Source organism: Felis catus, chromosome B4 (genome assembly GCF_018350175.1).
Source record: "Felis catus isolate Fca126 chromosome B4, F.catus_Fca126_mat1.0, whole genome shotgun sequence".
Taxonomy (NCBI): Eukaryota; Metazoa; Chordata; class Mammalia; order Carnivora; family Felidae; genus Felis; species Felis catus.
Genome location: NC_058374.1, coordinates 353,402 through 379,256, shown reverse-complemented (window position 1 = coordinate 379,256; position 25,855 = coordinate 353,402). Strand labels below are relative to the sequence as shown.

Sequence of the window (25,855 nt, the reverse complement as noted above, 5' to 3'; positions counted from 1 at the left end):
AGATTTTGTATTCTTTGTGGAAATACCTTCGAGTGAAATTGCTGGATCGTAAGGTACTTCTATTTCCAGTTTTTTTTTTTTTTTGAGAAATCTCCATGACGTTTTCTAGACTGGTTGCACCCGTTTGCCTTCTTACCCACAGTGCAAGAGGGTTATACTTTCCCACATCCTTGGCAACACCTGCTGTTTCATCCTTCATTGATTTTAGTATTGTGACAGATGTGATGTGTTCTCTCATTGTACTTTTGAATTGTATTTCCCTGAAGATCAGTATTGTTGAGCATTTTTTCATGTGTCTCTTGGCCTGTATATGTCTTCCTTCAGGAAATGTCCATTCGTGTCTTCTGCCCATTTTTAATCAGATTTCTCATTTTTTGGATGCCGTATAACTGTATATATTTTGGACGGTAACCCTTTATCCGATGTCATTTGCAATATCATTCTGTTGATGTTTTAGTTTTGTTGATTATTTCCTTGGTGATTGAAGGTTTTAGTTTTTATGAAGTCTCATTATTTTTGCTTGTGTTTCCCTTACCTCTAGAAATATATCTACAAAGACATTTGTACAGGCAATGTCAAATAAGATACTACCCGTGTTATCCTCTGGGATTTTTATGGTTTCAGGTTTCACATATAGGTCTTTCTCCATGTTGGATATATTTTTGTGTATGTTGTAAGAAAGTGGTCCATTGTTTTTGTTTTGTTTTGCAGGTTGCTGTCCAGTTTTTCCAAAACCATATGTTGAGGAGCCTTTTTTTAAATTTATTAATTTATTTTTGAGAGAGAGAGAGAGAGAGAGAGAGAGAGAGAGAGAGAGAAGAGAAGAGAAGAGAATGCAGAAGAGGGGCAGAGAGAAATGGGGAGAGAGAATTCCACGCATGGTCTGCACTGCCCTGAGATCATAACCTGAGCTGAATTCACAATCACACACTTTGTTGACTGAGTCACCCATGTGTCCCCAGACTATCTTTCTTTCCATTGGATATTCTTCCCTGCTTTGTTGAAAATTAATTGACCATATAGGTGTGCGTTCATTTCTGGATTTCCATTCTATTCATCTCTGCCTCTGTGTGTTGTTGTTGTTGTTGTTGTTGTTGTCGTTTTGCCAGTACCATACTGTTCTGATCAGTACAGCTATGTAATATAACCTAAAGTCTGGAATTGTGATGTCTTCAGCTTTGCTTTTCTTCTTCAATTTTGTTTTGGCTGTTTGGGGACTTTTGTCATTCCATACACATTTTGAGATTATTTGTTCTTGTTCTGTGACAAATGTTTTTGTTAGTGTGATAGGGATTTCATTATATGTGTAGATTGTCTTGAGCAGTGTAGACATTTTAACAGTATTTTGTGCTTCCCACCCATGAACATGAAATGTATTTCCATTTCTTTGTGTCCTCTTCCATTTCTTTCATCAGTGTTTCACGGCCTTTAGAGTACAGGTCTTTCACCTCTTTGGTTAGGTTTATTCCTGGTTTCCTGTGGTATTTGTGAGCCTTTCAATGGGACTGATCCCTTACTTTCTCTCTCTGTTAATTCATGATTTGTGTTAGAAATTCAGTACATCTATGTACCTTGATTTCTGTAGATTGTGACTTGTCGAATTCGTATATCAATTCTAGCAGTTTTTAAGGGAGTCTTTCATGTTTTTTATACAACACATCATGTCAGCTCCAAATAGCGAAAGTGCTACTTCTTCCTTGCCGATTTGGATGCCTCTTATTTCTTTGTGTTGTCTGAGTGCTGTGGTTAGGGTTTCCCGTACTATGCGGGATAACAGTGGTGAGAGGGGTCATTCCTATCTTGTCCCTGACCTTGGAGGAAAAACTTTCAATTTTACCCCATTGAGGATGAGATGAGCTGTGGGTTTTTCATAGATGACCTTCATTATGTGCAGGTAGGTTGAGTCTCAATGTACTTTGCTGAGGGGTTTTATCATGAATGGATGTGACGTTTTGTCAAATAGTTTTCCTGCATCTGTTGAAAGCATCATATTGTTCTTATCCTTTCTTTTATTATTGTGGTGCAACATGTTGATTGATCTGTGAATGTGGAACCACCCTTGCAGCCCAGGAATATATCCCACTTGATTATGGTAAACGATTCTATTAGTGTATTGTTGACTTTAATTTGAAGGTATTTTAATAAGAATTTCTGCATACATAGTCATCAGGCTATTGGTCTGCAGTTTTATTTAACATTTTTAAAAACATTTTTAGATGTTTATTTCTTTCCTTAGAGTACATAAAAGTGAGGGTGGGGCACAGAGATAGGGAGAGAGAGAATCCTGGCCATGCTCCACACTGTAATGGCAGGGTCCAACGTGGGACTTGAACGCACGCACCACAAGATAATGTCCTAATCCGAAATTAAGAGTTAGACAGTAAACCGACCGAGCCACACAGGGGCCCTGGCAGTTTTCGGTTTTAGTGGAGGCTTTATCTGGTTTTGGTATCAGGGTAATGATGGCCTCATAAGATGAATTCGTAAGTTTTCCTTCTTTTTTTATTTTTTTGTAATAATTCGAGGAGAATACATATCATGTCTTTCTTAAATGGATGGTAGAATTCATCAGTTAAACAATCTGGGCCAGAACTCTTGTGTTGGGGGGAGATTTTTTTTATTACTGATTTGATTTCTTTCTGTTTTCAGATTTTATGTATCTTCCTGTTTCAGTTTTGGTAGTTTGTGTGTTTCTAGGAATTTGTCTAGGAATGTTCTCAGAGTGTCCAATTTGTTGCATATAGTTGTTCATAATATTATCTTCTAACTGCATTTTTGTGGTGTTGACTGTTATTTCTCCTTTCTTATTTGTGATTTTATGAGTCCTTTCTCTCTTCTTACTGAAAAGTCTGCCTAGAAGGTTTTCATGTTGATTACTGTTTTCAAAGAACCAGCCCCTGGTTTCCTTGATTTGGTCTAGTGTTTTTTTGGTTTGTATATCCCTTATTTCGGCCTTAATCTCTATTACTTCCTTCCTTCTGCTGTTCTTCTTCTGATTTGTGACCTAGAATGTGATCAATTATGGAGAATGTCCCATGTGCGCTTGAAAAGAATATGTACACTGCCATTTTAGTATGGAGTGTTCTGAATATATCTGTTAATCCCATCTGGTCCAGTGTGTCATTCAAAGCCATTGTTTCCTTGTTGATTTTCTGTTTACAGCTTCTGTCCATTGATGTGAGTGATGTGTTAAAGTCTTCTACTATCGTTATATTATAATAAATGAGTTCCTTAATGGTTGTTGTTAAATATTTTATATACTTGGTGATCGCATGTTGGGTGCATCAAAATTTACAATCATTGGATCTTCTTGTTTGGCTGTCCCCTTTAGTATGAGATAGTGTCCGTCTTTATCTCTTGTTATAGCTATTTATTTATTTATTTATTTATTTATTTATTTATTTATTTAAATTTAAGTCATAGTTGACATACAGTGCATTCTCGGATTCGGGAGTAGAATTTGGTGATTCATTCCTTACATACAACACCCAGTGCTCATCACAACAAGTTATCTCCTTAATACTCATCCCCCATCTAGCCCAGCACTGACCCATTTCCCTCCATCAACCTTCAGTTTTTTTCTCTAACATTAAGAGACTCATGTGGTTTGTTACCACTCTTCTCGTTTCCTGCCCCCTTCCCATGTTTTCATCTGTTTTGTTTCTTCAATTCCACATGAGTGAAATCATATATTTGTCTTTCTCTGTTTGACATATTTCACGTAACATAATACATCCTAGCTCCATCCACATCATTGCAAATGGCAAGATTTCATTCTTCTGGAAGTTGAGTTATATTTCATTGTATATACATATGTATGTATATATGAATGTACACATATGTACATATGTACATATGCGTATACACACACACACACACACACACACACACACACCACAACTTCTTTATGCCTTCATCAGTTGATGGATACTTGGGCTTTCTCTATACTTTGGCTAGTGTTGATAATGCTGCTATAAATACTGGGTTCATGAAATGTCACCCAAATGTATTTACCCAAAGGGTACCAAAATAGAGTCTCTTGCATTGAATGTGTCGATTGCTTTGGGTAGTATTGACATTTTAACAATATTTGTTCTTCTCATTCATGAACATGGAATGTTTTTCCATTACTTTGTGTTTCTTCCATTTCTTTCAAAGACGTTGTATGGTTTGTTCCTTTATTTTTTTGTTTGTTTATTTTTGAGAGAGAGAAAGAAAGAAAGAGCACATGAGCAGGGGTGGGGCAGAAAGAGAGAGAGAGGAGACACAGACTTTGAAGCAGGCTCCAGGCTCCGAGCTGTCAGCATAGTGCCCATCACGGGACTCAGACCCACAAATGCGGGATCATGTCCTGAACCGAAGTCAGCACTTAACCGACAGAGCCACCCAGGCGCCCCTCTATTCTTTTAAGTGTACTGATCTTTTACCTCTTTGGTTATGTTTAGCCCTGGGTGTTTGATGGTTGTAAACACCCATCAAACAGGTGTTTGTTTGTGCAGGTGTAAAGTACATCAATCCTTGATTTCTCTCTGCTGACTCATTATTGCTGTATAGAAATGCAGTCAACTTCTGTATATTGATTTTATATCCTGAGACTTTCCTGAATTCCAGTATCAGTCCTAACAGTTTTTTCATGGAGTCTTTTCGATCTCCTTGGAAATTATCATGTCTGCAAAGAGGGAAAGTTTGACCCTCCTTGCCAATTTGGACACCTTGTATTTCTTTTTGTTGTCTGCTTGCTGAGGTTAGGACTTCCAACAGTTTGTGCAATAACAGTGGTGAGAGTGGGCATCCCAGTCGTGTTCTTGACCTTAGGGGGAAAGCTCTCTGTTTTTCCTCATTCAAGTTGATATCAGCTGTGGGACTTTCGTATCTGGACATACTGATATTCAGACAAGATCTTTCTATCCTTCGTTTCACGAGTGCTTTTTTTTTTTTCATCAAGAAAGGATGCTGCATTTTGTCAAATGCCCTTTCTGCATCTATTGAGAGGATCATATGGTTGTTATCCTTTCTTTTATCAGTGTGATGTATCACATCAGTTGATTTGCAGATATTGAATTGGTGGTGCATCCCAGGAATAAAATCCACCTCATTGTGGTGAATAATTATTTGTATATATTGTTGGATCCGGTTCGCTAATTTTTGTTGAGAATTTTTGCATCCAGGTTCATCAGGGAAATTGGTCTGTAGTTTTCCTTTCTGGTGGGGTCTTTGTCCAGTTTGGACTCAAGGCCAAGCTGGCCTCATAGAATGAGTTTGGAAGTGTTCCTTCCATGTCTCTGGCCATGACCTTATCTTGTTCTTTCATTTGGGATGCATTCTTCTCTTGGCATTTTGGCTGAGTATTTGCCTTCTCTGTGTTACAAAAGCTCATTATGTTAGCTGCCTGTGAGATGGATGGCTTTATGAAGAGGAGGTCATCTAGTGTCCAGCGGTTGACACATCAGGGAGTGTCTGTGGTGTGTGTTGCATACACTGTTTTGTGTTCTGGCTGCACTATCCTTCAGGCCAGTTGTATGGACAATGTATGGTCCTTAGCCAGAATGTGCTGAGTTTTATCTAGGTGGTCAGCTCTGATCTGCTTCTTAAATGAGACTTGAAATGACTGCCACTCGAAGTGAAGCTCTGCAGAACTGTCTGGTCAAGAGAGGTGGTGTGGTCATGGGCTTCCGATGGTCTTCTGGGGAAGGGGACACCTCCATTGGGACTGAGGCAAGCCTGATTGACCTAGAAGGCCAGTCTCACCAGAGCACATGAATGTGGAGTTGGTGTAAGCTTCTTAGGCAGCCAGTGTGGGGATGACATTGTTTCCAGCAGATGGCTCTGTGTCTATGCTGTGGGGAAGAGGAGGAAAATGGTCCCACACACCTCCTCTGTCCTAGCTCCTTTGTCCCCTTGTTGTGAACACTGCCTCTCAGGGATGCTCTCCATGATAGTGTATAATCTCCCCACTGTGTGCACCAGGCGATGTACAGGTCACTGTTTCCATGCCATCTGCCTGTAAGTAGTTTGCTGCCCTCTCTGAAGGATTAGGCCAGTGTCCTCAGGGCTGTATCCCAGCCAAGGCTTCTAACCTTTGAAACTCCACATTCTCGGGGTGCCTGGATCACTTGGTTAAGTGTCCGAGTCTTGATCCTGGCTCAGATCATGACCTCGTGGTCATGGGCTTCTCTCTCTCCCTCTATTACTGCCCCTCCCTTGCATGTGCTCTCTTTCTCTCTCTCTCTCAAAATAAATAAACTTAAATTTAGTGGCATGGAATACCTTATTTAGGCAAGATTTCCTCCCTGAGGGAATGGCAGTTGTCTATCAGTTAAATTTCCAGCACTGACTAGGAATTTCATTGCTGACTGGTTAAAGGTTACATTCCTACAGGAATGAATTTAGCGTTAGTGACATGGGGCCTTAATGTAAGTAACTCCATGATGGTCCTGTGAGTTTTCTTTACATTCCACACCCATATTTTTGCACATCATTTTTTTAATTAAAATCATAGCCCTAAATAATATTTTAGTCATCTACTGCCGGCCCGATGATCATATCCTGTAAAACTGTGACCATCTCCTAATCATAGATGAAGATCCACTCTGTGGCTCTAAGGCTTTTGTGACTCTAAATTACATTGATGTATGTTACTAAGATCTTTGTGAGTCTAGGTTACTGCTGGCCTTCTGAAGTCTTTGACCAAGGGACACCCAGCCAGATTGCTGAGCCATTACTTAGGCTCAGAAGCACCCTTGCCCCTTCACCTCTTCCTAAAGCTTTGTCTTTCCCTCTGGTACTTCTGGGTCTTACCCTTTTGCAGATCATGTGCTGTGATGGACATCCCCTCATGAAAACCTGTCAAAGTGGATGAGAGAAACCTGCTTCTCTGTGATGTTTCAGAAATGTAAATCAATAAATATGACCCCTCACATAATTGAATGAAAGAAAAACCATCCAGAAACCAGACTCAACTATAAATAGCAAACGGAGGATTACTAGAAGGGAGGTGGGCAGGGGCATGGGTTAAATGGGTGTTCAGCTAAGGAGGGCGCTAGTAGTGAGGAACACTGGATTTTGTATGTAAGTGATGGATGACTACATTTTATACCTGAAACTAACATTACACTGTCTGTTAACCAACTGGAATTTAAATAAAAACTTGAAAAAATATATACTAAAGAAATACATAAATAAATTTAAAGTAAACAAAATAAATATATTTTTTAAAATGTTCTTAATGTTTATTTATTTTTGACAGAGGGAGAGAGAGAGGGGGAGAGAGATAGAGAGAGAGAGAGACAGAGTGGGCATGATCAGGGGAGGGACAGAGAGAGTGTGAGACACAGAATCCAAAGCAGGCTCCAGGCTCTGAGCTGTCAGCACAGAGCCTATGCGGGGCTCAAACCCATAGACCGTGAGATCCTGACGTGAATCAAAGTTGGACGCTCAACCAGCTGAGCCACCCAGGCGCCCCATACATTTTCAAAATTAAAAAGAAAACTGCTGTGACTATGTCAATAGACACAGAAAAAAAAGTTCTGAGAAAATTTGGTATCCATTTGTGCTAAAAAAAACTCTTTAAAAATTCCCCGTAGATGGAACATATCTCAACATAAGAAAGGCCATGTAACACGTTGTGTCTTTTACTTGTTATGTGTTTGGAGGAGATGCAGTGATGGCACCACAGGGCTTTCAGGTCAGCCTGAGTGAGGACATTGTAATGTTCTTCAAGTTTCTCAGGACATGCATGAAATGGGCAGTCATTTCCACATAGTGAGATGGGCAACACGTGTCTCTGATAGAGAAGGAAAGAGGCCTTATACATGCTGACAGACATAGCATTCCCTAAGATGTAGCTTGTACAGAGACCATGTGCTGGGCTCTCTGAGGGATGAAACACACCCCTAACATACTTTTCTAGCGAGTTGAGACCTGAGCTGTTCACAGCTGCTTGATTAGTCATAAAAACACCTGAACCAGGGCCCTGTAAACCTTCCTCAAGAGACAGGATCAGATCTCCCTCTTGTCCTCAAGGGTCACCCCAGGCACGTGGAAAACACTCTGTCCCTGGTAAGGGACCCGAGAGTGTAAATGAGTTGAATATAATGAAACGTGATGGATGGTTTGTTTTTCTTCCACACAGTCTATGCAAGTCAGAATCAACCTCCAACCGCCTCCATCCTTTATGAGACCTAAGACGTGATGCAGCTCCAATGGGAAATATCAGTTGTGTCTCTACCAAGGATGCAGAAAAAGACAAGGTAAATTCTGTTGCCAGTTTCAGTTACAATACTTTCTGGAATCTTTTATATGGCCTTGTCTGTTTTTTGTTTTTGTTTTTGTTTTTGTTTTTTGTTTGTTGTTGGGTTTTTGTTTTTGTTTTTGTTTTTGTTTTTTTTGTCCTCTGGTGTCTTTACTGTTTGATTTACGTCCTCACAAGCCTCCAGGCTTCTTCAATGTAACATCATCATGTTAGCTAGTGCCTCTGGACGCCACAAGTGCATAGAGGCTGAGGACCACGTGGCTCTCACTTAGTGTTTGTGGAAATAACTTGAGGAGGATGACACTTCCCTGCACCCTCAAGTCTTCTGGAGCGTCTAACTCCTTCCACACCTTTTTACACGGGATTATCCTGATTATTTTCATTTTTTCCTATTTCAGTGTAGGCCATGAATGTGTTCAGAATGTCTGCTATGAGCCTCATGACTGGAATTGATAAAAACTCTTTCCAACATTATATTGTGTGGTTTGTGCAGTGCTGAGGGTTCTTAGAAAAATTTCAGAATTCATTACTGGTCCTTCTGTGTTGGTAAATGTATGATAGAGAATTTCTCCAGTTGTCCCCTAGGTGGAAATACTCTGAATTTTCAGAAGTGGCACATGTAATAAAAAATGTACGTGGAACTGCAGAGAATCAGTGATTACCTGCAGGGCCAATACCTCACAGAGTTCTCCAGTTGTGTTTATAGGAGTAGGTTCTCTTGTGTCCCGGGAGCAGTTGTAATTGGTACTTTGTCTCATGATACCTTATGGGAGTTTTTCACCTGAAATTGAGACATGTTTGTGTTCATTCTTTTAGGTAGAATTTCTACCTCCCTTTTACAATGGCACAAAATAGTTCTGCAACTCATATTGTATTTAAAAGCTGAATTACCTGTGAATTAAGATAAACATACTTGAGACCAATGAATATGCACAGGTAATGTGTTTCCCTCAGAAAACTCATATCCAGGCCCCAATGCTGGACTCCAGGAATCCCCATCTCCTCAGAGGTCTCTGTGGCCTTGCACAGATGTGTTTGTAAGGGAGGGAAGCAGAGTGAGGACAGGTATGGGATCAAAGGTAGAGCTTTGACCTTGGGGTGGCCCTGGATCTCTGTGTGGTTCTGGTCTATTCTTTCATTCCTTCATGTTCTGTCTGTTCTCAATGTGCAAAGAAAAAGTCTGCAGGTCTGGTGGAAGAGGACACCAGAGGGATCCTGGACACAGATGCCTGCCTCTCTGGAATACGTTCCTTTATTAGACTGGCATTACTGCCATCAATCTTCTAGAACAGGACTCGTTGGCTTTCTGCATTTTTAAACATGGGCAGTGACGTGTGGCGACAGTCGTTTTTCCTTGTGGCATCTGGTACTTTCAGGCTATAGGTGGGACCTCATGGAAGGGTAGAGTTTTCTGACACTGATGCTCTGTTCTACTAGAACCCATGAATGAGCAAGGGGCCAGGTGCTGACACCTGCTTCATCGTGTTTCAGCTACTGTGGGTGTTCTGCTTCTGTCTGTCACACCAACACACCTGTCACTTCTGTTCTGTAGGTCCCTATGGATGCAAGAGGACCTCCTTCTTTCCCAGGTCCACCCTGCACAGATACAATTTATCACTGTTCATGGGCTCTATGGGCTACCTCCAGCTCCTTGATGGTGGGACAGGACCCACCACCTCCACCTCAACTATTTGTGAGATGAACTGTGCCGTATTAGTTGACATGTTCAACATGTTCAGCTTCTATGTTGTTGAGTCTTTGAGAAGACGTAGAGATGGCCTCACACGCTTTGTAATGCAAGGGTGCTGCTGGATGAGGACACTGTTAAGATTCCTCAAGTTTCTCAGGACATACATATGTTGGGCTGTGTCATTTCCATTACTGAGCTGGGCTGCATATATCCTTTGTGGAGAAGGAAAGAGTCTTTTAATAGAAAAGCAGGCATATCAGTTCTGCAGATGTTCCCAGCACACAATCCATATCCCTGGCTCTGTGAGAGATGAGGCAAACCCTTACCATCAGGGGCTTCAACTGTCCTAATGGAGAGAGAGTCACATGTGTTAAATTACATGGACCTTCTGGTCTACAATAATGGCAGCTCCAGTAATGGGTCCTCAAGTACAAGAGACGGAGACATGAAACTCATGGAAATGAATTGGAGACTGTGCATGAGAAGGGAGAGCTGAGATGGTACAGAGAGGAGGGTGTTGGACTCAGTGAGATGGAGTTGGAGGCCATTTGTGGCAGGGCCCACAACCTGGGCAGGGATTGTGAGCGCAGAGTGGCATCCACACAGAGCTGCTGTATGGGTTCAAGGATAGTTCATGCAGGTATCATCTCTGAAATATCATTGTGGCCAAAGTGCACCTAGTTCATTATCTAAATAAAGACTATTGTTTCTCTTGGAGATTCTCCTTAAGGTCCTGGATCCTTGTGAAAGAATGCTCTGGAGATTTGTAGTTTTCCTTGGTTCTTATGGGATGCTTGTCTGCCTAAGTTTGCGTGCCTCTCTGTGACTAAATGTGATGAAAGGTTGTAGATTAGCTGTGTGGCTTCCTTGGCCTTCAGCCTGAATCAGACTCTTAGCAGGGAAATCAGGGTTGACCAGGAAACGCCCCTGCTGGAATCTTGTCACCGCACCCCTGAACCTACTGTCATTATCCTGCATGAAGGTGTACATCTCTGAAACTTCCCTCACAATTTCCAGAGGCACTGCCTGTGATCCTGCTGTCTCAGCCCTAATGCCAGCTCTCAGTGGGGCCATCTCAGAGCCTCAGCATTGTAATCTGAGAAGCAGGAACAATGTTGGTCTCTGAGGTCAGTGCGATGAAGAGGTGGTTAAGCACATAAGGAATTTGTAAAATGTATGGGATGAGTGGGCATTCACCCTTCTCAGGGTGGAAATGAATGTATCTGCACACAGAAGATCATCAACAGATGTTCATTCAGTTTCATGAAACTAAGGGTATAATGCCTGAGGTTGGGAGATTGGCAATTCCTGTTTCAAAAGATACAACAAAGACCCCTGTGTTTTTTCTATTAAAATTCAGGTCCTACTTTACAAAGAAGGAAAAGATAAGTATGGGAATGTGTATATTCAGGCATCTATATCTCAGATCTGAGGTAGACATACTAATGCAGCCACACAAATATGTGCTCATCCAAGGCCACAGATATATTGTAGAAGACAAAATGCATAGAGGAGAACAGAAGATCCCTTTGCAATAAGTCAAAATCACTTTGACGTAGAGGACAATCCGTTTGAAATTTGGAGAAGACACTGAACCATTACAAACCAGCTATGGGTATTATATATTTAGAGATGGTGTCTAATCTGCCTCTTGGTCTGAATACTTTCCCTGCCCACCCGGTCCACTCCACTTTGTCCTTCCTAATGTCCCCTAATACAGTTGTCACAGTTGTGTTTCCGTGTCAGTGTCTGCTTCCAGGAAAATCAACACTCATTCCCCATCAAGCGTACACTTTGGGGTTCCTGTGTATGCAGTCAGCCAACACATAGTATGTACAGGATTGGTGGAAGAAGACAGATCATTCTTTGGGGTTGTAATGCCTGGAAGGGACCTATAGTTCCATCTGAGGAGTTGGATACATCCTTTAGGGAGATCTGGTGGTGGTTGTTATATCTGTAGATAGATACTCATGAGCACATGGCGTGCGTGCTAGTTGATGGGGTTCATGCTGATGAGGAGGGCAGGTATCTGACTCCAGGAAAGGGTCTCTTCCGATGGTGAGGAATGGATTCAGGAGACCGGTAAGGAGGCCCTGCATTAACTCAGCTCTTGTGCCCTTGTGCACCTTACCAGCTTCCCCCAATAGCACCAATCTAGGTGGCCTCAAGGGGACAAATGGCGCAGCTTTTGTGGTGAGTCCCACATGATGTCCCCCATGATGTCCCACAAAGCTTCGCCTGTTGCCTTATTGAGCAATCGGGAGGGCAGAGCTCCATGGTCTGAGATAGGTTCCTTGGACACCACCCAGGAGAGTTGTGGGTAAGCATATGGCTCCTTCTACATCGGCCAAGCCAATCCACTTTGCCCCAGGCACCCCGAAACCTCTGAGCCCATTTTTCCTCCCAGCTTAGGGAAGCAGCCAGCCCTATAGAAGTTTTTGTGTCATGGATTAGCCACCAAGGGTAAATCTGGCTGTCCACATGCTGCCAGCATTCCTCTAGCAAATGTCAACATGAGCAGCTGCTGTACAGGGGATTCTCCTCCATTGTGATCAGGGCCTGGGACAAAACAAGACATGAGAGAGGGAGAGACAGGAGTGCCCTGTGCTCCTAGACATGGTGCATGCACAAAGCAGATATCCTGAAGCCTGGGGAGAGGTGGAGAAAGAGACAGGCAGGGAGAGAGACATTGAATTTGTGATAGGGGAATTGGGCATGTCCTAGAGAGTGAAAGGAAGAAATAGAGAGAGATGTGGTTAGAGAGAAAGAGAGACAAGGAGGAAGTACAAGGAGAAAGTAGAGACCTGGTCCAGGAATGTGGATGGGGTGAGATTGGCCAGAGGAGAGGGGATGTATGAAGTGTCTCTGAGTGCTGGGGCAGAAATGGCAGGTATCATGGGCATCAGTGTTGTGTGACTCCAAGACTCCAACATCCCTGGGGCCAAGCTTTGCAGAGGCTATTGCATTTGAAAAGATGGGTATCCCTCATTTCTCCTGGAATTGTGGGGGCACAGCCTCATGTTCTGTCATGGAGAGGGATGTCTTGAGGGAGAGTGTGCTGCTCTTTGGCAGGTAAACACTAGAGCCGCCCTGTGGGGAGGGAACCCGGACCCATCTCCCTCACTGCCCCAGGCCCTGTTGGATTTCCCCGCCGCTCCCCGCTACCCTAGCTGGTCTTCCTCATGTTCTGAACCCAGGCATCAGGCATTGTGTTGCCCCCAGGTCCGGCAGTCTGGACCTGGCAGAGTTGAACTGCTGATATTGATAAAAAGTATTTGACAAGAAGGTCCATATTCTCCCTCTGGAGCTAGTGGTATGCATCAAGATCGTGGGTTTTTATCCTCCTGTCCACTGCCAAACTGAGGATGCCAGATGGTAGGTGAACCTTTTAAAACACCATAGTCTTGGGGCACCTGGGTGGCTCAGTCGGTTGAGCGTCCGCTTCGGCTCAGGTCACGATCTCACAGTTTGAGAGTTCGAGCCCCGCGTCAGGCTCTGTGCTGACAGCTCGGAGCCTGGAGCCTGCTTCGGATTCTGTGTCTCCTTCTCTCTCTGCCCCTCCCCCCCCTCTCTCTCTCAAAAAATGGACATTAAAAAAAAATAAAAAACAAAACACCATAGTCTTCTCTTACATCAAATTCAAAGACATTTTCTTGTCCCAGCTTTCTTTTAATTTTGAAGAGATGGCAATTAGTAATTGAAGGCATAATGAATGATCCTATAGGAATTTGACCTATATGACTGATGGACATTATTTCATACATCTGTATCCCTAAAGCACATTTCATTGGAAATATTAGCCAAGGATACATACAGTAAATTCATAACAGATGTGTAGCTCCCTGTAAGTTGCATTCTTATCCTGCCACATATGTGTCATCAAAGATATTATTAGTGACTATTCAGATAAGCTCTCCACATCAAGATGGTGATGTTAGAGAATCTAGTATAAATGGAATTTCACAGATTCTAAATTAGGAATGATTTTTTTTTAATTTATAATGTTTCTGTTTTTCTTTTTTGGAGAGAGCCTAAGGGAGGGAGGGGGGAGAGAGCAGGAGACACTGAATCTGGGGAAGCTCCAGGCTCTGAGCTGTCAGGACAGAACCTGATGCAGGGCTCAATCTCATGGACTGCAAGATCATGACCTGAGGGGAGGTCGGACGCTTAACTGACTAAGCCACCCAAGCGCCCCAGGATTGATAGTTTATTGGCAAAAAAAGATAAGTTAAAGATAGCATAAAGGATGTCAACTTTTCATTGAAATATTCTTCACACATTTGTTGTATTAGTTTTAGGCATACATTGTAGTCATTCCATATGTCTACAAATCATGTTGTACTTCACAAGTGTAGCTATCCTGTGAAAGCATGCAACAATATTATTACAGGATTGACTCTATTCCATTGGCTGTCTCTTGTATCCCTAGGACTCATTCGTTCCATAGCTGGAAGCAGTTATCTCTCTCTCAAATATGTCAATTCTTTATCTAACCTAAATACTCTGGTAGTAAACACAATTACTTGCTCAGCATGTGTAAATTGGTGGTCTATTTTTCTGTGGACATTGCTTAAAACATTACAAATGATGTCATTATGTTAATAAATTCTGTTTCATTCTTCACTCAAAAAAAAAAAAGGAGAAGGAAAAGATTTCTTTGTGTCCCAGGCCCTGTCACTAAGACCCTTCCCATTGTGGAGAACAGGCAGAGTTGCCCAGAGCACCTTCAGTCCCTCAGCTGAGCGACCAGGGGCTTCAACATTGCAGGAATTCCCATGGTAGCCAGCAGAGAGAGCTCAAGCACCACAGACCTGGAGGGGCGGGCTGCTCTGCCTAGGCAGTGATGGCCAGCAGATGGGCGCGCCATCGGCTCTTCTGACCCAGGGCACCTCAGAGCAGAAGGACTGCTGTTGCTCCCAGAGGACACAGGGCCTCTACCGCTGTCTCAGGACAGAGAGCAGAGCTGTGTTTCCAGCAGGTTCTGCCCCCCGCCCCAGGGGAGACCTTGGGAGCTTTGCAGCAACTTGGCATCTCCTGAGTCGCCAGACAGAAGCTGCCTTGTTGTACTGAGTGCTGAGGAGGGGGCGCTGGGTGGCTTCCCTGGGCATGATGGTTGCTAAACAGCACAGGCCCTTGCATTTTTCTGGGTTGTTCCCGTGTTTCATTCCTCAATTTCCTGGACAGTATTTGAACAAGACGTATTTTACTAAAGGACTCATGGATTGCGTGGTTCCATGACATCACCTCATAGATGCAGTCGATGGTTTGTTCCAGATTCAGGCTTGTTTCCGGGAAGAAACCCTGACAGAAATTCAGAAGAACGGTAGCTACATTCCATTAGGAGTTGACTACACGAAATGTTCGTCTCAGGACCTTCTAGAAGAATGAGCTGGGACCCACTTTCCGAGTCCTGCTGGAACCAGAGACCGAGGTAAGGGCACAAACTGTCCCCCACATCATACATGCTTTTTTAAAAAAACTTATGGTTATTTTTCGAACCTAATGAAGTGATTGAAAACTACAGAAAACCTGGTAGGTAGGTGTCTTAAACTTATGTTATCTTTTACTTTAAAATACACTTAGTAAACCTACAGTGTAATATTAGTTTCAGGTGTACAATATAGAGCACCACTTCCACGTGTCACCTGGTGCTCATCCCATGTGCATTTCTTAATCCCCAGCAGCTGTTTCATCCATTCCCCCACCTCACTGTGGAACCCCTCAGTTTGTTTTCTCATTAAGAGTGTTTGTCACTGTCTCCTCCCCCCCCCCACTTTGTTTTGTTTCATTTCCATGTGTTAGTGAAATCATCTGGTATTTGTGTTTCTCTGACAGGCTTATTTCACCCAGCATAACATTCTCTCGCTCCATCCACCTCGTGGAAAATGACAAGATTTCATGTTTTTATGGCTGAATAATATTACATTCCATATACTACATCTCAGTTTATTCATCAGTTGATGGATGCTTGGTCAGTTTCCATAAGTTGGCTTTTTGTAGAGAATGCTGTTGTAAACTCATGGTGCATGTATCCCTTTGAAGAATTATTTTTGTGTTCTTTCTGTAAATACCTCGTAGTGAAATTGCTGGATCGTAACATAGTTCTATTTCCATTTTTTTTTTGACGAATCTCCATGATGTTTTCCAGAGTGGCTGCACCAGTTTGCATTCCTTCCCACAATGCAAGAGGGCTTCTCTTTCCCCACATCCTTGCCAACACCTGCTGTTTCATCATTCATTGATTTTAGTCATTCTCACAGATGTGACGTGTTATCTCATTGTACTTTTGAATTGTATTTCCCTGAAGATGAGTAATGCTGAGCATCTTTTCATGTGTCTCTTGGCTATGTTTATGTCACCTTGGGAAAATATCCATTCATGTCATCTGCCCATTTTTAATTGGATTTCTCATTTTTGGGGTTCTGTATAACTTTATATATTTTGGACAGTAACCCTTTATCAGATGTCGTTTACAAATATTCTGTAGGTGTTTTAGTTTTGTTGATTATTTCCTTTGTGACGGAAGCTTTTTATTTTTATGATGTCCCATTATTTTTGCTTGTGTTTCCCTTACCTCAGGAGATATATCTACAAAGATGTTTGTACAGCCAATGTCAAATAAGGTACTGCCTGTGTTAGGTATCCTCTGGGATTTTTATGGTTTCAGGTTTCACACATAGTTCTTTATTCATGTTGGTTTATTTTTGTGTATGTTGTAAGAAAGTGATCCGTTTGTGTTTTTGTTTTGTTTTCCAGGTTGCTGTCTAGTTTTTCCAAAACCACATGTTGAGGAGACTTGTTTTTTAAGTTTCTGTATTTATTTTTGAGAGAGAGAGAGAGAGAGAGAGAGAGAGAGAGAGAGAGAGAGAGAACATGCAGAAAAGGGGCAGAGAGAAATGGAGAGAGAGAATCCCACGCATGCTCTGCACTGTGCTGAGATCATGATCGGAGCTGAATCCACAGTCACACGCTTTGGAGCCACACGTGTGTCCCAAGAGTATCTTTTTTTCCCCATTGGATATCCTTTTCTGCTTTGTTGAGAATTAATTGACCATATATGTATGAGTTCATGTCTGGGTTTCCATTCTATTGGTCTCTGCGTCTGTGTTTTTGTTGTTGTGGTTAGTTGCCAGTACCATACTGTTCTGTTCAGTACAGCTTTGTAATATAACCTAAAGTCTAGAAGCGTGATGTCTCCAGCTTTAGTTTTGGTCTTCAATTTCTTTTGGCTGTTTGGGGTCTTTGTCACTCCATACATATTTTGGGACTCTTTGTTCTAGTTCTGTGACAAATGTTTTGTTTGTGTGATAGGGATTTCATTACATGTGTAGATTGTTTTGTGGAGTATAGACCTTTTAAGAGCATTTTGTTCTTCCTGTCCATGAACATGAAATGTGTTTCCTTTTCTTTGTGTCCTCTTCCATTTCTTTCATCAGTGTTTCACAGCCTTTAGAGTACAGATCTTTTACCTCTTTGGTTAGGTTTATTCCAGGTATCTTGGGGTATTTGGTGCACCTGTCAATGGGATTGATCCCTTACTTTCTCTTTCTGTTAATTATTTGTCTACAGAAATGCAATAGATTTATGTACATTGATTTCTGTATATTTTGATTTGTCGAATTCATATATCAATTCTAACAATTTTGGGGGGAGTCTTTCATGTTTTCTATAGAGAGCATCATGTCAGTTCCAAATAGTGAAATTTCTATTATTATTATTATTATTATTATTCTTATTATTCTTATTATTATTATTATTATTTCTTCTTCTTCTTCTTCTTCTTCTTCTTCTTCTTCTTCTTCTTCTTCTATTATTTCTTCTTCTTCTTTGGATGCCTGTTATTTCTTTTTGTTGTCTGATTGCTGTGGCTAGAACTTCCAGTACTATGTGGAATAACAGTGGTGAGAGGGATCATCCCTGTCTTGTCCCTGTCCTTGGAAGAAAAAGTTTCAATTTTTCCCCATTGAGGATGAGATGAGCTGTGGGTTTTTCATAGATGACCTTTATTATGTGCAGGTAGGATGAGTCTCAATCTACTTGCTAGGGGGTTTTATCGTGAATGGATGTGACATTTTGTCAAATCGTTTTCCGGCATGTCTTGAGAGCATCATATTGTTCTTATCCTTTCTTTTAATACTGTGGTGCATCATGTTGATTGATCTGTGAATGTGGAACCACCCTTGCAGTCCGGGAATATATCCCACTTGATTATAGCAAATGATTCTATTAATGTATTATTGACTTAATTTGAAGGCATTTTGATGTGAATTTATGCATACATATTCATCGGGATATTGGTCTGTAGTTTTATTTAAAATGTTTTTAACATATTTAAAGCATTTATTTACTTAGAGACATAGAGTCCATAAAAGTGAGGGAGGGGCAGAGAGACAGGGAGAGGGAGAATCCTGGCCATGCTCCACACTGTCAGCACAGGGTCCAACGTGGGACTCGAACCCATGCGCTGCAAGATAATGTCCTAATCCAAAATTAAGATTTGGACACTAAACCCACCGAGCCACACAGGAGCTCTGGCAGTTTTCATTGTTAGTGGAGGCTTTAACTGGTTTTGGTATCAGGGTAGTGATGGCCTCATAAGATGAATTTGTAAGTTTTCCTTCTTTTTTTAATTTTTTTGTAATAATTCGAGAAGAATACATATTATCTCTTCCTTAAATGGATGGTAGAATTCATTAGTGAAGCCATCTGGCCCTGAACTCTTGTGTTGGGGGGAAATTTTTTTATTACTGATTTGATTTCTTTCTGTTTTCAGATTTTATGTATCTTCCCATTTGTTTTGGTAGTTTGTGTGTTTCTAGGAATTGTTCCATTTTTCTCAGAGTGTCCAATTTGTTGCATATAGATTTTCATAATATTATCTTCTAACTATTTTTGTGGCGTTGCCTGTTATTTCTCCTGTGTTATTTGTGATTTTATTTACTTGAGTCCTTTCCTTCTTCTTTGTGAAAACTCTGCCTAGGAGGTTTTCATGTTGATTACTGTTTTCAAGGAACCAGCCCCTGGTTTCATTGATTTGGTCTAGTGTCTTTTTGGTTTCTATATTCCTTATTTCTGCCATAATCTCTATTATTTCCTTCCTTCGGCTGTTCTTCTCATTCCTTTAGTTATAAGTTAGGATTGTTTGGGATTTTTCTTGCTCTTTATGGCAGGCTTGTACTGCTATATACTTCCATCATACACTGCTTCTGCCGCATTCCAAATATTTTTACCAGTGTATTCTCATTTTCATTAGTTTCAGTGTATTTTCTCATTGATTTCCTGTTTGACCCATTCATTTGGTAGCATGTTATTTAACCTCCCTTTATTTGTGGCCTTTCCCCCTTAGTGTGTGTGTGTGTGTGTGTGTGTCTGTGTGCGCGCACGCGCACATGGTTAACTTCAAGTTTCTTAGCTTTGTGGTCAGAAAAAATGCTTGGTCTGATCTCTGTCTTTGGGTACCTGTTGAGGCCTGATTTGTGACCTAGAATGTGATCAATTATGGAGAATGCCCCATGTGCACTTGAAAAGAATGTGTATTCTGTCGTTTTAGTATGGAGTGTTCTGAATATATCTGTTAAACCCATCTGGTCCAGTGTGTCATTCAAAGCCATTGTTTCCTTGTTGATTTTCTGTTTACAGGTTCTGTCCTTCGATGTGAGTTATGTGTTAAAATCCTCTCATATCGTTATGGTATTATAAATGAGTTCTTTTATGGTTGTTGTTAAATGTTTTATATACTTGGTGGTTGCATGTTGGGGGCATCAAAATTTACAATCATTGGATCTTCTTGTTTGGTTGTCCCCTTTAGTATGAGATAGTGTTCGTCTGCATCTCTTGTTACAGCTTTATTTATTTTTTTATATTTAATTCTTAGTTGACATACAGTGCATTCTCGGATTCGTGAGTAGAATTCAGTGATTCATCTCTTACATACAACACCCAGTGCTCATCGCAACAAGTGCTCTTCTTAATACAGGTCCCCCATCTAGCCCCGAGCTGACCCATCTCCCTCCATGAACCTTCACTTTTTTTTCTCTATCATTAAGAGACACATGTGGTTTGTTACCACTCTTCTCTTTTCCTGCCCCCTTCCCATGTTTTCATCTGTTTTGTTTCTTCAATTCCACATGAGTGAAATCATATATTTTTCTTTCTCTGATTGACATATTTCACTTAGCATAACGCATTCTAGCTCCAACCACATCATTGCAAATGACAGGATTTCATTCTTTTTGAAGCTGAGACATATTTGATTGTATATACATATGTATGTATTTATGTATGAACACACACACACACACACACACACACACATGCGTATACATGAATACACAGACACACATACACAGACCCCACAAATTCTTTATACCTTCATCACTTGATGGATACTTTGGCTTTCTCCATAATTTAGCTACTGTTGATAAAGCTGCTATAAATATTGGGTGCATGCAATTTTACTACTAGGTATTGACCTAAAGGGTACCAAACTACAGTCTCGATTTTAAAGGTTTTTTGCCCGATATAAGTATTGGTACTGGGTTTCTTTTGATATTATTGGCATGATAAATGTTTTTTTCATTCCCTCAATTTAAATCTTTAGGTGAATTAAGTCCAAATAAGGCTTTGTAGGAAGCACCAAGGTAGGCCTTGTTTTTTTTGTTTCTTTTCTTTTTCTTTTTCTTTTCTTTTTTTTTTTCCATTCTGTCCCCCTATCCAATGTCTTTTGATTGGAGCATTTTGTCGATTTACATTAATTATGGATAGGTATATATTTAATGCCCTACTAGTTGTTTTACCATTGTATCTTGATGTTTTCTCTATTCCTTTCTTGTCTGTAACAATTTTGCTCTTTCATTTCCACTAAAAGAGCCCGGTTTATATATTCTTTTCTTTTGACTGGCAGTATATTTCTTTACTTATTTTTAATATTTCTTCTTTTTTAATATTTAAGCCCAAGTTAGTTACCTTATAGTGGAATATAGTTTCAGGATTAGAATTTAGTGATCTTTCGATTACAAAATATATCCAGTACTCATCCTAAGTGCTGTCTCTAATGCCCATTACCCATTTAGCCCATACCCCTATTCAGTAACGCTCTAGGGACCCTGAGCTTCTTCCCTCTATTTAACGGTGTCTTATCGTTTGACTCCATCTCTGTTTGTATCTTATTTTTGCTTTCCTTTCACTACATTCTTCAGTGTTATGAATTCTCTCTGTGGAATTTAATATGATGTGTGTCTTTCTCTGACATATTTTCCTTATCATAATAAAGTCCAGTTCACTCCACATTGTTGCAAATAGCAAGATTTCACTCCTTTTGATCGCCGTGTAATATTCCATTGTATGAATATACATCTTCTTTATCCATTCATCCGTCAATGGTCATTGGCCTCTTTGCATAATGTAGCTATTGTTGATAATGTTGCTATAAACATTGGAGTGCATGAGCCACTTGGAGTCAGCATTAATGCATCCTTTGTGTAAATACCTAGTAGTGCAATTGCTGGGTCCTAGTGTAGTTCTATTTTTGGTTTTTGTAGCGAGTCTCCATACTATTTTCCAGAGTGGCTACACCATTTTGCATTCCCACCAGCATTGCAAAAGCTTTCCCTTTGCATCCTTGCCAACATCTGTCGTTTCCGGAGATGTTAATTTTAGCCATTCTGATAGGCATGAGGGGATATCTCATTGTGGTTTTGATGTGTATTTCACTTATGAGGAATGAGTTGGAGCATCTTTTCACATGTGACCAATCTGGATGTCCTGTTTGTTAAAGTGTCTCTTCATGTCTTTTGCCCATTTATTCTCTGGATTATTTGGCTTTTGGGTGCTGAGTGTGATAAGTTCTTGATAGATTGTGGATACTAACCCTTTATCTGATATGTCACCTGCAAATATCTTCTCCCATTCCATTAAGTTTCCTTTTAGTTTTCCTGATTGTTTCCTCTGCTGTGCAGCTTTTTATCTTCAGGTCCCAATAGTTTATTTTGGTTTTATTGCCCTTGCTTCTGGAGAAATGACAAGCAAGAAGTTGTTGCGGTCAGGATCAAAGAGGTAGGTTGCCTGTTTTCTCCTCTAGGATTTTGATGGTTTCCTGTCTTACATTTAGATCTTTCATCCATTTTGAGGTGTGTGTGTGTGTGTGTGTGTGTGTGTGTGAGAGAGAGAGAGAGAGAGAGAGAGAGAGAGAGAGAGGGAGAGAGAGGGAGAGAGGGAGAGAGAGAGAGAGAGAGAGAGAGAGAGAGAGAGAGAAGTCTAAGAACATAGTCCAGGTTCATACTTCTCACTGTCCAGGTTTCCCAGTACCATTTGCTGAAGAGACTCTTCTTTTTCCTTTGGATATTCTTTCCTGCTTTGTGAAAGGTTATTCAGCCATATGTTTGAGGCTCCATTTCTGGGTTCCCTATTCTGGACCTTTGATCTATGTGTCCGTTCTTGTGCCCGTACCATACTGTCTTGATGATTGCGGCTTTCTAATGCACCATAAAGTCCAGAATTGAAATGTCTCCATCTTTGTTTTTCTTTTTCAACATTGCTTTGGCTCTTTGGGGTCTTTTCTGGTTCCATACAATTTTAGGATTGTTGTCTCTGGCTCTGTGAAAAATGCTGGTGTTATTTTGATAGGAATTACATTGAATTTGTCGATTGCTTTGGGTAGTATTGACATTTTAACAATATTTGTTCTTCTAATCCATGTGCATGGGATTTTTTTTTTAATTTCTTTGTGTCTTCTTCAACTTCTTTTATAGATGTTGTATGGTTTGTTCTTTTAATTTTTTAATGTTTATTTATATTTGAGAGAGTGAGCGAGCAAGTGAAAGTGCATGAGCGGGGGGGGGGGTGGGAGGCAGAGAGAGAGAGGGAGACACAGACTCTGACGTAGGTTCCAGATCTGAGCTGTCAGCACAGAGCCCATCAAGGGACTCAATCCCACAAATGCAGGATCGTGCCCAGAACCGAAGATGGCACTTAACCGACTGAGCCACCCAGGAGACCCTCTATTGTTTTAACTGTACTGATTTTTTCCCTCTTTGGTTGGGTTTATCCCTGGGTATTTTATGGTTTTCAACACAGTTGTAAATTACATCAATTCCATGATTTCTCTGTTGATTCATTACTGGTGTATAGAAATTCAATCAACTTCTGCGTATTGATTGTATATTCTGATATTTTCCTGAATTCCTGTATCAATCCTATAAGTTTTTTGGTGGAGTCGTTCGGATTTTCCACGGAGAGTATCGTGTCTGTGATCAGGGAAAGATTGATTCCTCCTTGCCAACTTGGACACCTTGTATTCTTTTTAATGTCTGAATGCTGAGGCTAAGACTTCCAACAGTATGGTGAATAACAGTGCTGAGAGTGGACATCCCTGTCGTGTTCCTGACCTTAGAGGGAAAGCTCAGTTTTTCACCATTGAAGATGATATGAGCTGTGGGACTTTCATATCTGGATATTCTCATGTTGAGGCATGATACTTCTATCCCTCCTTTCATGACGTTTCTTTTTTTCATCAAGAAAGGATGCTGCTGCATTTTGTCAAACGTTTATTCTGCACCTATTGAGAGGATCATGTGGTTGTTATCCTTTCTTTTATCAATGTGATGTATCACATCAGTTGATTTGCAGATATTGAATCTATTGTGCATTCCAGGAATAAAATGCACCTCATTTTCCTGAATAATCCTTTTTATGTATTGTTGGATCTGGTTTACTACTTTTTGTTGAGAATTTTTGCATCCAGCTTCATCAGGGAAATTGGGCTGTAGTTTTCCTTTTGGTGGGGTCTTTGTCCAGTTTGGACTCCAGGCCATGCCGGCCTCATAGAATGAGTTTGAAAGTGTTCCTTCCATTTCTCTGGCCATGACCTTATCTTGTTCTTTCATTTGGGATGCATTCTACTTGTCTTGGCATTTTGGTTGAGTATTTGCCTTCTCTTGAACCACCTTTGTAGCTTGGGAATAAATCCCACTTAATTGTGGGATATATTTACAGTTGGTTTATCTTCTTTTTGGATTGTACCATTTACTGTTATATACTGTCCTCTTCTGTCTCTTGTTATGTACTTTTTTGAGTGTGTTTTTTCTGATACAAATATTGCTACCCCAGCTTTCTTTTGACATTCATTTGTGTGATGTTTCTCTATCCTATCATTCTTGAGGTGTAAAGTGGGTCACTCGTAGGCATCTGGATCTGTTTTGTTTTTTCATCCATTCTTACTCCCTACATCTCTAGATTGGAGCATTCACTCCATTTCCCTTCAAAATTGATTGGTAGGTATATATGTATTGCCATTTTATTGCCTGTTTTGTTGTGGTTTCTATTGATTTTCTCTGATCCTTTCTTGCCTTTCTTTCATGTATTGCTTATTTTCTTTAGTGATATATTTTTATTTCTTTATCTCTGTTCTTAGCATATTTATGACTGGTTTTAGGATATGGCTACTGTTAGGTGTTTATAGAACCTCTTCTGCATTTAGCAGTTTGTATTAAGTTGATGGTCATTTACCTTTGAACCCATTACTTTCTCCTCCTTAGGTTTTTGGCAGATGTTATTATATTTCAAATCCATTTCTCTGAGTACTTTAACTGATTTTTTTTCCAGAAATGTTCATTTTTTACTTGATTGTGTCTTCTACTTCTATACTGTCACTGTTTGTCTCCCCTTTCCACTCAAAGAATCCCTCTTAATATTTCTTGCAGGACTGGTTTAGTGGTACAAACTCCTTTAGTTTTTGTTTGGGGAAGTCTGTGTCTGCTTCATCCTGAAAGATAGCCTTGCTGAATAGAGTATTCTTGGCTGCTGATTTTTCCATTCAGCACTTTGAATATGTGATGTCACTCACTTCTGGCTTGCCAAGTTTCTGTTCAGAAATATGTAGCAAGCCTTATGGGTCTTCCCTTCTAAGTTAAGGACTGTTTTGCTGCTTTTACAAGTTTTTCTTCATTCTCACCCTAATTTGCAAGTTTGCTTACAATAGGTTTGTGTGTTGGCCTGATTTTGATGGGAGTTCTCTAGTCTCCTGGATGTGGATGTTTGTTTCCCTCCCCCAATTAGGGAAGTTTTCAGCTATTGTTTCCTCAAATAAATTTTCTTCCCCATTTTCTCTTCCTTCTGGACACCTACAATATGAATATTATTATATTTCCTGTAGTCACTGAGTTCCCTTAGTCTCATCTCACGTTGCAGAATTCTGTTCTCTCTCTTTGGTTCAGTGTGATAATTTCCATCACTCAGTCTTCGAGGGCACTAGTTTGTTCTGCTGCTTCTTCCATCCCTCTGTTCATTCCAGGAAGCGTGTTTCTCCTTTACTGTGTCCTCAATGTCTACTGTGTTATATCTTATCTCTAGGTCAGGGGTCTCATTCTTCTACTCATTCCACAACTCCACTGAGTATCCTTATGATCATTGCTTTAAATTCTGTATCAGGTATGTTACTTATATCTCTTTGGCTTAGATCTCTGGCTGTGGCTTTGAGTAGGTCTTTCATTGTAGATAAAACATCTCTGTGTGTCCATTTTGTCTGTCTCTCTGGCTCTATTTCTCTGTGTTAAGAAAGTCAGCTGTGCCTTCTGATCTTGAAATTAATGCCATTATGAAAAAGAGGTCCTGGAGTCCTCAGCAATGCATGTCTCCATTTATAGGACCTGGACCTTCAAGAGGATATCATATGGGTATTGCTCACTCCCTGCTGTTGTGTCTGGGTTACATTTCCTTTCAGTGCAGGGGTCTGGACTGATTGTGTGCCTGTTGTGGGCTGTGCTTGCTCTCAGTGGTGTCAGTGGGACTCAGGCAGGCCAGCTGGGTCAAGAATCAGCATGAATACATGTGTCTCCTGTGGCCAAAGCATTGTGTGAAATGCCATATTTACGTTGCCTCTTTACACAGGCAGGGACCTGGCTATCACTCAACCTCCT

General features: G+C 40.8%; 1 long non-coding RNA gene across 2 annotated transcripts in view; it reads right to left on the bottom strand.

Moving 5' to 3' along the window:
- The window catches only part of LOC109495578, a 39,737-nt gene that overhangs the window by 5,323 nt on the left and 8,559 nt on the right, over positions 1-25,855 (bottom strand). The gene's annotated exons all lie outside the window — the stretch shown is intronic.